We start from the raw sequence: 14,582 nt of genomic DNA on the forward strand, positions 1-14,582 counted from the left end.
ACCTATGTTATTATATGTACATATATTTTATTTCTAAAACTTTACTCATATTAAATCCATACCCATACCTCATTTATTTAAGCAGTCTCCTGCTGGCCGACATTCGGGCAGTCAGTCCTGTTTCCACAAAATCACTGCAAAAGCCACAGTTATAATTCAGTGCCATCCTTGTGCCTTGTTTTTCAAAAATCCAACTGATGACATCTTCAGAATAGCTTCATCAAAATGGAACTGCTGAGCCAAAGCATGGTCACAATTTCACATTTGATGGACAGTGTCAAAATTCCCCAAATTCTCCGCGAGAAGCTGAAGGAACCACAGATGAGGGGCTGTTCCCCACAGCCCCCTCAGCACTGGATGTTATCAATTATTTAGTCTTTACCAATTTGATGGGTGAAAATACAAAATTTCAACTTGCATTTCTTCAGTTATGAATGAAGTTGAACACACCTCCATTTGTGAATCGTGTTACCGGGAAGTGTCTTTACCAGTCTCAGGGGCTGTGTAAAGGGCTGCCTCTGGGGCCAGTTCCAGATCCTGGGCTGCTTCCAGAAAGTGGCTGAGCAGGCACCCTTGTCCCTTCTTCCTGCCCCCACACCATGGAGTTCACTGGTCCAGGGAGAGTGATGGTATCTGACTTGTCTGAACAGACCCAAGAGTTACAAAAGCATAAACTAAATCATGGCTGGTTTCTCCCAGGGAGGAAGCCAACATCCCTACCCCCCACCCCCCACCCCCCAGGCTCTTGGCTGATGTCCCCTCTGGCATCCTGAGCCCTTCTAGGGCTCCTGGACACACAGATGGGAGGAGGAGGTGTAGTTTCTGCATGGCTGGCTCCCTGGCCCGGTCCATCCTCGGCTCACATTCCACCTGCTCAGAGGCTCAGAGGAACTCCCACCCCCCGCGTCCCCTGTCCCTCACCTGGGGACGGTCTTCAGGGCACTTCAGCACTCTCTTTGGTTAACAAGTTCATATACTTGTTTTATTGTTTAATGTTTGTCTCTGGCCTTCTAGAAATCATTGCTGTGCTCCCAGAACAGTATCTAGCATGTTCAGCTGATGTCGCCCCCAGTGGCTTAGTGAATATTTATAAAATAAAGACTGCTAAACGGGCATTGTGTAGGGGGGTTGGCATATCTTGCTCATTTATTCTTGTTCTCCCCCATTTTTGACACATTTTCAACATTAAGAAAAAATGGAAAGAATCAGCAGTGAACACTTGAATCCTTTCCTCCTAGCTTCAGCAGTTAGCATTTCACCATTTTGTTTGCCTGTCTCCACACAAACACACTTTTGGTTGCTGAACCATGTCAGTGTGCCGCAGACCTTAGGAAACTTCGCCCTCAAATACTGCAGCGCGCATTTCCTAAGAAATCATGTTGTCCTAAATAAGTACAATACCATTCCCAAACCAGCAACTGAGCAATTACTCCATACCAGACGATACTAAAGAGATCCTGTTTAAATGTCCCCAATTTTTTTCAAACCAGGCCGCAATCAAGTTCGTATGTGGCATCCGGCTGTTGCGTCTGTTTACTTTGTCATAACTGGGAGGAAGGCACCAGAATTCCTACTGCAGGGGTGAGGAAACGGAGTCAGAGAGCCCAGGATCCCATGACTCCTGAGTGGGAAGGCCAGGATGCCGTCACGCATCTCTGACTCCCAAACTCCTCTTCTCTCCCCCTTTCCTGCTTCTGGCTCCCCTAGTCCCTCCCTCTTGGTGCCCCGGAGGCTTCACTCCCAGTCTCTAGCTGATCTGGTCCATGCGAGTCATGAGCTGGGCTGAGGTCGAGGTGCTGACCCAGTTATTCAGCAGGCTAGGCCTAGCTTTCAAGTTCCTCCAGCTACACACTCACTCCGCACCCCCTGGCCTTGTCTCTGTTGCTCTCTGAGAGCTCAGCCAACAACTGGGAGTGACAGGCAGTCCTGTTCCTACCTCATTCAGTGGACGATCCACCTTCAGTAGCCTGGGCAGGGTAGAGACTCACACGGCTCCCGTGCAGGAACTAAAGGTGTGTGGGTACAGCTGCCACAGGGATCGAGAAGACATCCCACCCGGAGGCATGCAAGCTCATCCAAGGAGACGCCGAGAACAGCAGGCAAACATCTCCCTGAGTCATCAGCTGCTTGCTTTCTGCAAGTCAAAACAGAGATCCTCTCTTGCTGGGAGCTCCACCCCTAGAACTGTTCCTGTGGAGAGCAGTGCGTGCATGCTGGGTCATGAGTGACGTGTGTGTGAGTGTGTGTGTGTGTGTGAATAGATAGCCCCAACTTAGTAACATCTGGGGCAGACCTAGCTCTCCTGTGGATAACGGCCCCCACCTTAGCTGACCTCTGTGCATCTGGGGCTCAGCATTTGAAACAATCTGCCCAGGGGCAGGTGTAAGCCCCAGGAGACCAGGGGGAGAATGGACAAGGGAGGCAGGGGACACGAGACTCAGAGAAGCACCCACCATCCCCTCACATCACAAGTGTGTAAAAGACTCCATCAGGCTGAGGGGAGACCCCCATCACTGGAGTCTGAAAACAGTAAACGCCCAGGAGCACCTTGGTGAGGGGGGCCCCAAATTTGGCCTAGTGGGTCTCCAGCCTGCTGACTTCAGACCTTGGAAATTTTTAGCCTCTATCATTGGGCGAGCTACTTCCTTATAAGATTACGTAATATATATCATTCCTTTTTTTTTTTTTTTTAAAGATTTTATTTATTTATTCATGAGAGACAGAGAGAGAGAGAGAAAGAGAGAGAGGCAGAGGGAGAAGCAGGCTCCCAAGGAGCAGGGAGCATGATGCGGGACTCAATCCCAGGACCCTGGGATCATGACCTGAGCCGTAGGCAGACGCTTAACCATCTGAGCCACCCAGGCGCCCCTATATATTATTCCTTTTAATATATATAAGGAATTGGCTCACCCAATTAGAGAGGCTGAGAAAGTCTAAGATATCTCCTATTGATTCAGATTTCTCTGAAGAACCCTGACTAATACAGCCTTTGTGCGTGAGTGTCAGACTCCTCCTCCTGGGTGTCCTTGCAGAGCGACACCGTCCAGAGGCAGCCTCCACACCCCTCCGATCACCCCCTCATCCCCAGTGGGAGGCCCTGCGCCCTCCCTGCCCTTTGGGAGCAGCTCTCTGGCACTGTGGGAACACCGGTCCCCACCCGGTATCCTCCATCCTTGGGCTGTTCTTTGGACTCAATCCAGAGTCCTCCTCTATCCCAAATCTCCTGTGTTATGATTATTTTATAAGCCTAGACTTTTAAAAATAAAACACTCAACTCTCCCTGGGGGCCAGGAACGCTATCATTTTCAGGACAAAAAAGTCTAACTGTCCCGTGAAGGGGAAGAAGCAGAAAATCCCTCTTTTTTGGTAATGAGTCAGTAGGAGAGTAAGAGTGCTAACTGGGAATCAGACTACTCCTACCCACTGGCCTTGTTTCCTGATCGCAGTCAGGAGCAGGTGTGACGAGGTGCTCCGCTCCAGGGGGGCTCAATCCTCACTCACGTTAGAGTCTAGGTGAGTGCCACCCCTGGGCTAAGCCGGTCCCAGTCCGAGCCGCTGGTGCGCACCCTGGTCAAGGCCCCTCTGCTGGACCCTGTGCCCGGGGCCCCAATGGGTGACTCATTACAGAGAAGATGTGGGGCATCTTTCTGCAAGACCCCGAGTACCCACTCCAGGCTGGATCGTGCAGAGCTCAGTGAGGCCAAAGACCCTCCTGATTCTGGTTCCGCCTGGATCTGAAAGATGCGTCCTCCCAGGGAAGCTGGGCCACCTGGTGCCAGGATAGACAGCATGCTGGAGCCAATGGGCAGCTCTGGGCTGCTTGGAATGAAAGAGCAGATACAAGGCCTTAGCAGCCCCACCACCAACTGGGGCTCGGTCTCCCCTGACTGTCTTGGGCCCTGAAATTGGCTCCATCAGAACTGAACTGACCTGGCTGCCTCTGCCTGCTCGAGCTGTGGGGTCACCTGGCTGAGGCGTGGGGTCACCTGGCCGAGGCACGGAGTTCCCTGCCCTCCTAGGCCCTGTTCTCAATCCTGTTCTGCATCTGTGATGGCGCCCTCTCACCTGCCTCTAGCTGTGCCCTCAGCCCCCTCTGCTCACCCCAACATCGGTGGGCCCGCTTCCTGAGACCCGTCTCAGATGGGGGAAGGGCCTCGAACACTCGAGCACTTGTCCATGTGAGAGAAAGGAGGGTCCTGCGTGAACACTGTGACTCCCCAGGGACACCCTCTCCCCTCACAAGGGAATAGCCCCAGAATTCAGGTAAGCTCCACATGCTGCACGCCCACCCCCGTCATGGCCACTCCTCCCTGCCAGTCCCCATGGCAGCACACCTCACGGCCAGATCTTCCCTCAGGCTTTCATCCAAACCACACGTCCCTTTTCTCTAGGGCCTCAGGAGTCTGACCCCACCTCTCACCCACAGAGCCAGCCATGCCTCAGGGGTCCCAACGACCCAAGACTGGCATGAGCAGGGGAAGCCCACAGCCGGGACATTGCTTGACCATGGACGTTCATGAAAACCTCTCCTGCACCTGTTGGGACCGCCCTCAAGGTGTAGACCCTTCCCATCTGACCAAAGATGGCCCAGAAAGAGCCTGAAATCCCCTCACTGCCCCAAAAGTGGGAGTTGTAAGGACCTTCTGTGGCCCAAGTTAACAAGACAGGTAATGAGCATGGCATTTGACGGAGACCAGGAGCACTGGACAATAAGACACACTGATGCTGACTCTGCGGCATAAGGCTCGGCCGGGGAGGGGGTGTCCTCGGGCCACACTCTCGGTGCTATTGTGCAAACGCTTTCCAAACAGCCAGAATATTTGGGCAGACGCTGTACAGTGCTGCATGGTAGTGAGCATTACATGATTGCCAGCCTGTCAAATACAAGGAGAGGGAAGGCCAGAGAGAGATGGTCAGAGCACACGGTAAGGCGGAGATCTTCCCGGGGCACTGGACGTGTGTGTCAAAATGACCCAAGCTTTCTAGAGGACATTGAAGAGAAAATGCAAGCAAGTCGAGAAAAAGAAGCTTCTGTCCCCAAAGTAAAAGCCAGATCTGTGAGTTAGTGAAGAAGTGACATCTGAGGGGGAGGCTATTGATCTCTGGCTGTAAAGGAAATCTACTAAAGAAAATAGTTGAAACAGTTTGCTCAAACTTCCTATTTTATTTCTGTAAAAGGTGATATCCGGTTGTCCTTTTTGTGATGCAGACAGAACTCTCCCTACTATGTACCATGAATATTATCCATTATAAATATATATAATATCCATATATATGTAATAGGGTACAGTGGTTGGAGGAGGGCCAGACAAGTGGGAGCATGACACACATAGAGAGAGAGAGTATTGGATGAGTTTCTGTCCTAATTATAAACATGTGAATCCTTTGGCCCAAGTAGAAGTCATCTGCCACTCAACTCTAGCTGACATGAACAAAAACCCTCCACAGAGGCAAACTGCTGGGGGAAGGGCCTTACATCCCTAACAATCTTGGGACCAAGTCCATGGGCTCCATCAAGGTCCCCGCTTCTCCATAAAGGACTAGACACTTCTACTAGTGGGGACCCATCAGAGACCCCAGGCCACAGGGGACCACAACATATGCCAATTCATGGCCACAAGAACCTACCCTCACATTCCAAATTATAAGTCCATATATATAACCTTGACAGGAAATTCAAGGTCCAAACCGGGAGATGGACCACTGTCAAGTTTAAAGGTCTTGCTCCCTTTGCTAATGGTTCTAAATTTCGTGATGAACTTCTACCCGTTAGAAGAAAACTGAATTTACTGTTTTACTATAAAGATGTGTGAGGGGATGAGAGTCAAGTCAGTCGTTCTCGATAGAGGTTCCTTTGAGAGTGCATCAAAGCTGGCAATATTCTCCCCCCTGTAGTAAAATACACACCTTTTCAGTTTTCAGTTTTAGGGGGTCAGAGATTATAGGCCACCCACGAACAGCCACATAAGGCCCTCTGGTCTACAGGATGAAGCTCTAACCAGTGGCTTCTTGATTTCACCGCATCTCTGCCCGTGAGGCGTTCCCAGGCCATCTGCGGCAGGCTCTTCTCCACCTGCCTCACCCAAGCCCCAAACCCGGATTGTGGATCACTTTATATGTGACAGATTTAAATAACTCAAATGCCATGACTCAGATAGCATGACAGCCCCTCTGGCCACCATGCTGGGGAATTAAACACTGATTTGCAGCCAGAATTAGGACATTTCTGCAAGCAAAACCCATCAACTAACACAAGCATTTAAGTTATGGTTAACCTTAAGGAGACCTTCACGATGATGATTAAGAAAACTTATGATGTGAAAAGCCAAAGGGACAACGTGCTGCGACGGCTCGGGCAGGCCAGGTCTGCGAGGCCTTCTACGGACGTGCCTGTCCCTGGCTACTGAGGCAGCTCCCGGCCTACTCTGGTTATTGAAACCTCCCTCTCCCTTATGGTCTGGGAACACATAAGGAAGAGATTGTCTGGCTTGTCTGTCTGTCTTGGAGATTTTATTGTTTACCTGGGGATAAGAACACAATCCTAATACAAACCTGATGCAGAAAGAAAAACTTTCTTGCGGCTTTTATGAGCTGAACGTCCCCTCCCTCCCACATCCCTTTTCATGTCACCACAGCAGTGGGTAGAAGATGAGGGCTTTACCGCCATCTTGTTTCGGGTTCTTAAGGGCCTCAGTTGAATTGTGTCCTCCCAAATTCGTATGTTGAAACCCCAACCCCCAGCACCTCAGAATGTGACCTTCTTTGGAGATGTCATTAGTCACGGTGAGGCCATGGGGGGCGGCCCTCATCCAGTATAACTGGGTAATTATGAAAAGGGGAGATCTGGACACAGACATGCATCCTGGGAGAATGCTACGTGAACATAAAGGCAGATGGGTGTGATGTGTCTACAAGCCAAAACCCATCAGAGATCGCCAGCAAAGCACTGGAAGCTGGGAGAGAGGCCAGGAGCAGGTTCTCCCTGAGAGCCCTCAGAAGGTGCCAGTCCTGATGACTGGTGGATCTTGGACTTCTCGTCTCCAGACGTGTGAGACAGTACATTTCTGTGGTCCAGGCCACCGAGGCTGTAGTACTTTCTTGCAGCAGCCTGAGGAAATGTGTATGTTTCCCCTGGTCCTCTGGTAGACCAGGAGGAAACACCTCAACCATTTCCAACATCAAAAAGTCCTTAACTGCTCAGATTTTATAGACCAGATGGAAGAAACATAAACTCACCTTTGGGGCCTCCTTACTCTTTGTCCACTGGGACTCTACTGACCTTTCAGTCTAGAGGTGTGTCTTTGCACCTAAAGGATTCTGGGAACAAGAGAAACTGGGGCAGGCTGTTCACAGCTTGGCTTAGGGAACCAGGCCAGAGTCAACAAAACAGTGCAAATACATGTTTTCTGCCTAAAAAACTTTATAATCAAATACCAGGCTTCTACAAGAACACTGACATTGTTCCCCAGCAGTGCCCCTGACGGAGACCACAAACACCAGAAAAGGTTTGGCCCTCTGGCTAACACACAGTGGACCTCCAAGGGAGTTTCTACTTGTGGGAGAAGCGAGGTGACTGTGGCCCACAGAAACCAAAGAATCCTGGGCTGGGACTCCATGCAGGAGCCTTTTCTCCAAAGACAGTCACCTAACTCCCCAAGGGCTGCAGCCTGCCCCTCTCTGTGTCTGAGAAAGAAAAGGGGGCCCCTGTGGGCAGGCTCTTGGAGAGCAGGTGAATCTGAAGAGGGCTCCCCTTCCTCTTGGCCGACACAGCCCTTGCCAGGTTGCATGGCTTTGTGATCAGGTAAGGGCTGAGTTCCAGATCCCAGTGCCTGGTGCCCACTCCTCCACCGCCACCAGGTGCCCTTGTGCAGTGAGCAACCTGCACAAACATACATGGCAGCTCTGATCGCTCTCTCTGTCCTCAGTTTGCATCTGCTGCTATTAAGGCACTTATCCCCTTAGTCCCTTGATCTGTAGCAGGACTAACTTTCTTTGAGATTTGCAGACCACTGGCCTTGGGGGTGAAGGACCAGACTTTCTCAGAAGATAAGGTCAGCTTCCGCAGATGCCAGCGAGTCTGTTCAGGATCATGCCGACGACATAGGACTAAGCACCTGGACACCTCCTTCTCCAGCATGCAGCCCCCTTCTCTCCCCTCTCCCCTTTCCCTTCCCCTCTAAAATCCTCTGGCTTCGCCTGGAGGGAGAAGATGGTCTTTGAGACATTAGTCCACCAGCTTCCCAGTTGCCTGCTTACTGAGTAAAATGACCTTTCCTTTCCCACCATCACTTGTCTCTCGAGGACTGATTTTCCAGCAGCGAGCAGCCCAACCTGAGTTTGGACCCGGTACTCCGTCCCGTAACACGCTCCCTCCACGAAGCCAACCTGGGGGGATGCAAGAAAACCCCTAGTAAAGTTTCGGGGCTGTCTACAAATAGGCGACTGGAGTCTTGTCCCCACCTGGATGTGTGCCGCAGAGCGCGCTTGTTCCTTGGGTCTGCGCTGCAGCAAGTGTGAGAGCTGGCTGTCCCGGAGGCCTTTCCAGGAACCTAGGAGTTCTGTCCCCCCCTGCCCTGTCTTCTGCAGCTGGCGCTCCGGGAGGGCAGGCCTGGTCGGAGCTGGCGGAGCTCCCTCCGGTGCCCTGTCTCCCCGCACACCGTTCCCCGCCCCCGACACAGAGCGGGCTTCGCTAAGCCAGACCAACCCGCAGACAGGTCTTCCGCCAGGGCGGGCTCTCGGAGCTAACCCCACTGGCGCCGCCGGCCTCTCCTTCCGAAGCCCGGGCTACTGTGCACACGAGGCCCTCCTCAGATGTGGCCCAGGCCCGCCTTCCTCTGCGGAGGGGGCCCCCGGGCCGCGGGTGCAGGCGAGCGAAGGGCCACCCATCAGCCTCCCCCCAACCCCAGGGCCTGGGAGTGGGTCCAGTCCCCACCCCAAAGCGTTGCCGCACTAACCAGAACCTTCCAAACTTGTACCGGCGACCGGCTTCACGTCTGCACGCAGCAGTACATTCTGCTGTCACTAGATGGCGACCCTGTGTAAGGGTAACGCGGGCCGTCGCTCCTCGGCGTTCCCCGCCAGGACGCCTGAGGCGGAAAGGGGAACGCCGGGCGCCTTCCCGGAGGCGGGGTCCGCGGCGGGACGGAGCGGGCGCGAGGCCGCAGGAGAGGACGCCGGCGTGGGCGGGGGCGGGGGGAAGGGGCGGTGCTCGGAGGCGTGGCTCTGGAGCGCAGCCCCGCCCCCTGCCCCGTGTGCTCCGCCCCCTGCCCCTGCGCTGCGCCACCCGGGTGGGAGCCGGGTTTTAGGTGAGGCACTGAGTCCGGGCAGGACGTGAGCCCTGAGAGGAAGAGAGAGCATGCCCGGGCCGAGCAGGGGCACCTGAGGCACAGACCCCGGGCTCAAGGCCACCCCCGAGGTGGGAGCTGTGCGTGAACTGCAAGAACAGTCTTCTCGAAACACCAGAGTGGCTCCCCACCTTGATGGGTGTATTGTCTATCCCCGCCCCCCGCCCCCTCGCACACTGTAGCTTACACCCCAGGAGCAGGTGCTCAAGAAATACTTGGGCAGCGCGTGAAGTTGCCTGTAATTGTCCAAACTGGCCCCCTCACCCGGGGTTTCTCCCTCAATCTCGCTCTGGGCAGGACTGCCCTAGAGTTTGCAGTTTTCTGGAAGGGTTCCCTGCAACCCCACGCTGCTGCTCCAGAAACCAAGTTATGGGGTTCTTGTTTGTGGGGCTGCTGGTCCTCCGAGGCCGCTCCCCTTCCACATGGGCCACTCAGTCGGCCCCGTGGTAGCTGAATTCAGGCTTCCGATCAGGATGAGGGAAGGGGGCAGAGTCCCCCGGGGGATGCTGGGTGTTCCAGAGAGATACTTCCCAAGAGCTTCTTGAATCTCCAAATGTTCAAAAATGACAAGAGTTCTAGAGACATTAATGATGGTCACAACTGAGTGTCTGGGGTTGCTTGTGACATCTAGTGGATAGGCAGTGCACAGGACCGCCCCCCACGACAAAGAATCTTCCAGACCAAAAAGTCAACAGTGTGGACGTTGAGAAACCCTGGGATAGGGGAATGTTTATTTGGTTCCTGTGTTGCTCTTTAAAAAAAAAAGAATCTCAGTGCAGCATTATTGCTGTGCTTATTCTCATTCTATAGATTAACTACCTTTTCCTTGCCTGTTGTTTTATTTCTTACCTCAGGATCCTCTTCCCAAACAGTTGTGCTACTTCCTATCACTTCTGGAACATTGCTGAATACTCAGTGATGCTGGGACGACAGTAAAACTGCAGCGAGAGCGGGCTAGTCCGCGCCACCCGCTCACTAGGTTTGGTGAATGTTCTACACCATTGTCTGAAAAATCGCACAAGATGGAAAACACTAAGACTTACTCAGACTCACTAAGACTTACCCAGAGTCTTATTGTGTTGTATTGTATTACTTTTATTTAAGAAGAGGTTTAGACAGCAAATATTTCTGGGTGAGTTTAAGAATAAGTGAGAAACTGACCCCCAGCTCATTGCCTAAACAGGCAGAGGACCAGTCCCGGTTGTGTGGGCACAGGTGCTGACATCCAAACGCCTCTTGGGGGCGCTGTTCTCGCTTCAGAACAGCACTTCCCAGTCTGAGGGCCGATGCTTCCTAGTTTCTCTCGCTGTGGGATCCATCGTCACGTGCGATCTACTGATGTGTTCAGTTCATGACTAATCCCGATGCTGACATCAAAACTTTTCTCCCGTTCATGTCAGTGGGATCAGGGAGACACCGACTCAGGAATTCTGCTCTGCTGATTTCCTGTCCTAATGAGGAAACTGATTGGAACATTTCTGACCAGGCCAGCCCAACACCACAAATCATACCCTTGGGCAAACTTTACAGGTTACTCTGAATTATTAATCTTGTCTATTATTTTATAACTCTCTGATCTGCAGACTCTTCATTATACAGTATTCTTCACCACAAAATCAAGTTGAACCTTCTCAGAGAAGTTTTGACCCACTAATTCCACTTCTAGAAATTTCTTGCAGAGAAACACTTCTACAAGAGCACAAAATTATATGTGCTAGGATGTTCATTGCAGTGTTGTTTGTACTATTAAAAATTAGAAACAACTTCAAGGGCGCCTGGGTGGCTCAGATGGTTAAGCGTCTGCCTTCGGCTCAGGTCATGATCCCGGGGTCCTGGGATCGAGTCCCGCATCGGGCTCCCTGCTCCTTGGGAGCCTGCTTCTCCCTCTGCCTCTCTCTCTCTCTCTCTCTGTCTCTCATGAATAAATACATAACATCTTAAAAAAAAAACAAAACAATTTCAATGTCCACCAATAGGCAAATAATGAAGTAATAATAATTTTGATACCTCCATACTATGGAATTCTATGTTAGTGTTAAAAAGGAATGCAATAGAGCTATATGAAATGACAGAAGAAGCAAGTTGCAGAATGTATTAACTCTACTTTTGTAAAAAAAAAATTATAAGTATTTATTTTACATATATTAAGAAATGCTTAGGAGCACATACTGTATACCAAAGTCTAAAGAAAAGTTATTTTTAAAATGTATACATTGTTTGCATGAAAACATCCTATGTATTCATTTTGTAATAAAGTGTTTATTTCTGTCCTTGTAGGAACAAAACACAAAATCAGATTTGGTTTTTTTCCCCAGCCTGTACAAGTTGAGTTTTTTGTCACTTCCTGGTTCCTATTACCCTCTAGGGAGAAGGCTAATGCATGAGGCAGTGGTTTTTGGCAGGATTATTATTGAAGACATCATTCTCATCCAAAAGTCCATCTTTTGGCCAGGACCAGCTTTTCTTGACTGCGGATTCTGGTTCCATCAGGAAATGCTAAACATAGTTGCCTTGTCACTCTCGGAGCTGGTACCCAGGGCATTCAGCCTTGTGGTGAATGAGGCCTGGGGGTCTCTCACTCAGGAACTTCTAAAGAGAAAGAGAGACCACCAAGAGGCTCAGCTTCCACCTGCTGGTGGGGCCCTCATCAGGAAGTTCCGAGGGCCAGGACTGGACACACTGTCGACCTCTATATTCCCAGCACCCAACACAGCACCCAGCAGGTCGCTGATGATCAATGATTTTTTTTTTTTTTTAAACCCCGCTGAGCAGGGAGCCCGACGTGGGCTCGATCCGGATCATGACCTGAGCTAAAGGCAGACGTTTAACTGACTGAGCCACCCAGGTGCCCCAATGCTTAATAAGTGTTGAATGAATTTGTTTAAGGAGGAATTTTTGATTCCTGTCGACTTGATTTTCATGTATCATGGGGGAAAGTGAATATGGCTGGCAGTTCCTGGATGGCGAGTCAGGGTTGTCTCTTAGGTTCCCCATTTTGTAAAGTTGTGAGCAGGTGGCCTGACCGCCCGAGTGGCACCTGATGAAGTTTGAACACAGGAGCAGACACCGTCCCTGGACTAAGAAACGATACCATGGAGTTGATCTGACATGTCTAGGTGATTAGCAGAATGTTTCTGCTACATGTTAACTAGATATAAACACTCGTCACCCTATACTGGTAAGTGGTGTTAATGGCCAAAGCAAAATCAAGCACTTCTGGGGCATCCTTGGGGCGAGGGTACCAAAAAAGGGCCCCAGTGGGCTGGCAGCTGCCCTGAGATCCCTCCGAAGACCCTTGGATCCCAAATTCAGGCCCCCTCTGTTTCCAAAAATAAAGTCCCCCAACTTGAGCTCTCAGAGCTGAGCCCTCTGCTTCCCTCTCCCTCTGAAGTTCTTCCCAGCCTCTGCTCCTGACCAAGGCACATGACAGTTAGCTCTGCTGTGCCCAGCTCCTGGTCTGTGGCCCCCAGGCCTGGCTAGCCCAGGCCAATTGCCTCTCAACCGAAATCCCAGCCAGGTCACAGATTACACGCATGCAGCGATCTTCCTCTGATGCAAAAATTCTAACATAGATGCTCTGAATGCAACTTAAAGGTGGGACCTGGTTGGTGGATGTTTAATGAAAATGTACAGGTACTCAGTTAAACATTCAGAAGGATAGAAAACAAGCAGAGTCTTCCTTCCACCCTCCACCCCTCAGTGCCACCCTACAGAGATAAACCCCCGTTCACTGTTTCTTGTGTATTCTTGCAAAAATGTTCACACAAGCACACACACACTCACCCACGTCTCGGTAGACTCAAATGAGTACACACTGTACGCACTCTTCTGCATACTGCTTTCTTCTAACTTAATTTGTCTTGGCGATTGTTCCCAATCAGCATATGCTGATTTACCTTATTCTTTTTATTTTATTTTATTTTTTTTAAATATTTAAATTTTTATTGTTATGTTAATCCCCATACATTACATCATTAGTTTTAGATATAGTGTTCCATGATTCATTGTTTGTGCATAACACCCAGTGCTCCATGCAGAACGTGCCCTCCTCAATACCCATCACCAGGCTAACCCATCCTCCCACCCTCCTCCCCTCTCGAACCCTCAGTTTGTTTTTCAGAGTCCATCGTCTCTCATGGTTCTTCTCCCCCTCCACCTTATTCTTTTTAAACAGCTGCATACTATTCCAAATATATGCCATATAATTTCTTGTTTTTCTTGCCAGCAGGCTTTCCTCTTCCTTCCGGGAATATCAGCCTGTCTTTCCTTTGGGAAATCATCTCTCCCTCCCTGTCAACCCTGCAATTTGGGTGGGGATGACCCTGACCCCATCTCCAGGCTTGGATGTATGGCCTGGACCTTACTGCAATCATTGAGTCAGTGATGGGCACGTGACCCCGGTTGGGGCAATGCCAGGAAAGAGAAGTCAGTAAGAGACAGAGATGGGCCTGTGACTTGGGCAGTAGATGGCTTTGTGACTGTTCCACCGCGTTAGAAGCCCCACCCCCCGAAATCCCAAAGGAATTGTGTTATCAGCGACACTGCCATACGACTCCAAAGGCTGGTGTTGGCTAATCCCCGTGGCCATCCCCAGGCCCCGCTGGCCAGTGAGAAGGTGCAGAAAAGGTGATGTGGGCATTTACCAGCTACCACCTTGCCCACCCTTATCGTCACGGTCACATCCTTTAACTCTCATGGACTCTCTTCCTTCCTGAGGACAATCTTTGGAGCAGCTTAGGGAAACCCCGGGCTGTGCCAAATTCTTTGCTGCTTCAAAGATTTATTCACCACGATCATCTTTGGATGTGAACAGTCCAGAGAACTAACCAAGCCCGTGGTCGTTTCCTGGGCCGCAGTATCATGGGCAATGTGTTTCACGTTTGGCTCCGGGACTGGAAAATCTCTTGGCCAAAGTCTTTTGACGACCCCCACTATTTCCACTTTGAACATCCTATTTGTGTGCTCTACTTGGGGTCACAAATATGGGTTGCATAGTAGGGTGGGGCTGAGGGTGAAGAAGATTCTAAGTCATCACCGGGCCTGAGAAGGGGCTGACGGAAGATGACGGATCACAGGCATCACTGGGAACCTGTTGGTAAAAAAAGGGCAGGACAGAGGAGTGGTCCTTTCCTGTTGGGAAGACTTGTTCTAGCAAGATGAGCCACGAGCCAGACAGAAACACTTGACAGAAGGGAGGCTCTGCCCCAGCAGAGAAGCATTTCTTCAACAGAAAGATGC

At 50.9% G+C, this 14,582-nt stretch overlaps 1 long non-coding RNA gene across 1 annotated transcript; it reads right to left on the minus strand.

Moving 5' to 3' along the window:
* Positions 1 to 275: 275 nt before the first annotated feature.
* On the minus strand, positions 276 to 9,067 carry LOC118551366 (uncharacterized). The gene is made up of 3 exons (XR_004925141.2): positions 8,955 to 9,067; positions 1,937 to 2,134; positions 276 to 642 (listed from the first exon to the last, which is right to left on the minus strand). It is a non-coding gene; the product is annotated as an uncharacterized LOC118551366 (long non-coding RNA).
* Between the last annotated feature and the right edge of the window lie 5,515 nt (positions 9,068 to 14,582).

The sequence above is a fragment of the Halichoerus grypus genome, chromosome 12 (assembly GCF_964656455.1).
Source record: "Halichoerus grypus chromosome 12, mHalGry1.hap1.1, whole genome shotgun sequence".
NCBI classification, from domain to species: Eukaryota; Metazoa; Chordata; class Mammalia; order Carnivora; family Phocidae; genus Halichoerus; species Halichoerus grypus.